This window comes from Athene cunicularia, assembly GCF_003259725.1.
Source record: "Athene cunicularia isolate RWA chromosome 2 unlocalized genomic scaffold, athCun1 chr2_part1, whole genome shotgun sequence".
Lineage (NCBI taxonomy): Eukaryota > Metazoa > Chordata > Aves > Strigiformes > Strigidae > Athene > Athene cunicularia.
Window position 1 is genome coordinate 50,911,358 of NW_020799095.1, and position 3,093 is coordinate 50,914,450.

At 44.1% G+C, this 3,093-nt stretch overlaps 1 long non-coding RNA gene across 3 annotated transcripts; it reads right to left on the bottom strand.

Annotated features, from left to right (window-relative positions):
• Nucleotides 1-701: 701 nt before the first annotated feature.
• On the bottom strand, nucleotides 702-2,564 carry LOC113477280. 3 transcript variants are annotated; one of them, XR_003397871.1, is made up of 5 exons: nucleotides 2,456-2,564; nucleotides 2,194-2,311; nucleotides 1,638-1,718; nucleotides 1,460-1,527; nucleotides 702-1,201 (listed from the first exon to the last, which is right to left on the bottom strand). It is a non-coding gene; the product is annotated as an uncharacterized LOC113477280 (long non-coding RNA). The 3 variants fall into 3 exon arrangements; XR_003397872.1 differs by adding an exon at nucleotides 1,821-1,911 and having other exon boundaries at nucleotides 2,194-2,564; XR_003397870.1 differs by having other exon boundaries at nucleotides 2,194-2,564.
• Between the last annotated feature and the right edge of the window lie 529 nt (nucleotides 2,565-3,093).

The window sequence follows — 3,093 nt, forward strand, 5'->3', positions numbered from 1 at the left end:
AAAATACCAGCTGAAGAAGAAATTAAGGTGCACACACTGTAATGTATATAGGTAGAATCTTATCCAAAAAACCCCCAACAAAATAGTACTACACTGGCCAGAAATCTTTCCAGTGTTCTGACATAAAGACTCAACTTCTTTCTAAGAAATAAAGTGTTTGGGGCCAAAACCAACAGATGATGTTCCATTCAAAGGTAAAAAAAAAAAAATTAAAAAACAATTTAATTGATCTATTAAAAAAGTTGAAGAAGGAAATGAAAAAAACATTCCAGGAGTCAAAGGTATAGACTGTCCCCGTGCGATCTAACCATGACAACTGCAGATCCTCCACTCAGAACAAGGGGGTCAAAAGCAGCACACCCCCTGGAAGAGAGGAGGCAGTCTTTCCCCTTGAAGAGGCTACAGCAAGAAGCTCTCACTGTATTTCCAGCTAAGAACCAGCGAGCAGAAGGCAGCCGTTCTGTCAGATAAAGTAAGGCAAAAGGATCTGGTACAGCAACTGCCTTGCTGTCTCTTGCTCCTGAGCCCTCTTTTTCAACTCTTCCTTCTTCTGCCGGTGATGGGAAGGCAAAGCATGTCCAGCACTCCATTCCACCAGAGAGATTCTCCTGAAGTAGTAGTTGTCCCCAGTAGCTGTCAAGTTTTTGTATCACGGGAGAACAGATGCAGCCAAAAGAACCTTTACTCTAAAATGACAGTTCTTCTGTTAGGCAAACATCTTGTTTTCCACAGTCCGGCTTTCTTATCTTTTTGCAACTCACGCAGTTTCTCAGCCCCTTGGCCTTGCAGGTGTTCTTCACAACAGCTACAGCCTGATTACAGTGGGGCCACTCAGTCTGGATCGCTCATAACTTGTCCGTTGTTTCCCAGCCATTCCACATTTAATTCCTCCTTATCAGCACATGATAAACTGAAAATCATCATGCTTCTAATTTGGTATCATCCAACAGACCTCCAGATTTTTTTGCAGAGCACGTAAAGATACAGCTCTCTGGGCATCACATGGCATCTCAATCACCAAATGACTCGATGAGCTTGTAGGCATCCAAACTGATGCAAACACATTTACACAGAAGATAACGGATGAAACACAGATGGAACCTACCCTACATTCTTACTCAGGCAAACACGCAGGAGTTACAAGCCACTGTTCGAACCAGCCTCCAGAGTGGGCAGCAACATCAGCAATTCCCTTGCATACCTGAAGATCAGAAACGCATTCACCAAAATAAAATTTGGCCTGTGATCTCTTCCCATTTACTGTCAAGTACACCGAGTAAGGCAGTAAGATTGCTTTTCCAGCATCATTCATACACAGGACCCCCCCCGCAAGCTACTCGAAAGTAGCTTCTGTAATGGAACTGTCTGGAAAGCTCTGCTCGAGGCAGCTGAATGCAAACTGACCAATTTAGAAGCACAGAAAATAAATGCATGCAGCCCTTTAACAACAATGACTTACCCCTGTTATTTCCATTTTTCAAAATCTGGTCCAGCTTTGTAATTCTTCTGCCCTCAGGTGTATTCTCACTGAAGCAAAGTAAAGTAAGGATGAACACATGACCAGGGACAGTGATTACAGTTTTGATTACAGAACTAATACAAATCTCTGCATTAAGATGATATTTGTTGGAACTAACCAATAAATCAGCCACACTGCAGCATAAGCTTGATCAACTGGCCACCTGCGTAAAGATCCACTGTACTTTTCTGCTCAGTACCTAAAAATACAAATTCACCCTCTAAATCTCGGCAATTTCTTGAATACCACTGATACTCAAAACAGGTTACGGAGCAACATGGCATAATGAAGTAACACATACCCATCTTTCAGTCTGCTAGCTTTTTAAATCTTTGCCTAGGCCTTCAGGAAATGTAAAATCAAACAAACTACTGGAAAGTTCAACACAGAACCTATGCAAAATTAAGGCTACAAATTGTGGAATCATCTACAATTACAAATCATGCAAGAACTACTCTATGACATGGCTGTCTGGAAGAGATCACCCTCAAGGCTGCAGTCTAAGATTTATATTAATATAACTCATAATACATATAATTATAATATTATATATAAAAATATGCTATTTAGCTAGCAAGTATTCAAAAAAATAAAACCACTTAGTTCATAGACCTTACACAACATTTTGCACCAGGAAACCAACACGAAAGAGCAACAAGAGGCAGAACACTTACAATTCTGTAACATCTTCTAACACCATATCCGAAAATCCAGTTTCAAGGAAAATAAGGCCCGGAATTTTAAAGTTAACATATGTCAAGGTATTTTCATTTTATACTGGTGTGATTTCATCTGTAAGATAAGAGACCAGAATAACACTATTAATCCACACAGAAAGATTCTATCCAGTGAACTCAAACCTCCCGCAAGCAATAAAGGAATAGAGCCAAAGCACAAAGTGGATAGCCTGAAACATTCCTATCAAAGGCTACTGACCAGCTCATCCTGAAGCGTTCCAACAATTTCCTTATTGCTCTTCACCACAGGATGAACGCCTGAGCCTGTGCATTTGTCCACAAGTTGGGCAAATTAAAATTAAAAGCTTGAGCGGGGGCCGGCCCGGCAGCCCCGATAAGCGGATGGCACAGCCACCTGGACGCGCCACACCGCCCCCCCCTCCCAGCTCCACTCCCCGTTTTCGCCGACGTGCCGGGAGGGAGCGGGGATCGTGACACTTGTGTCTTCTGGGGGTCACGCGTGTCGGGCGCGCCCAGGGAGCGACTGAAAAGAAAAACTCCCTCGGTCGCCTCTCCCCCGCCGGGCCGCGCTGCCTTGGTCTGTGGGCGGTAGAGGCGCTGTGCGCCTGGAGCGGCGCCCCGGGGGAAGGTCCATCCGCCCCGTCTAAGAAGTCCGTCGTAAGGCAGAAGAAGGGGTTTAGAGGCCGCTTTTCACAGGTGGTTTGGGGGATGGCTTTTTTTCTGTTTCTTTTTTGCTTCTTGCCTACTGACTCACAAGAGGGCTATGGCAGGCAGGGCTTGTGGAAGCCAAAACACCACGGTCTCTTCAAAGGTGCGGCGCTTGCCTAATGCTACAGCATTAAATAAAATGGGTATTTCAACTTGTAGAGCATTGTC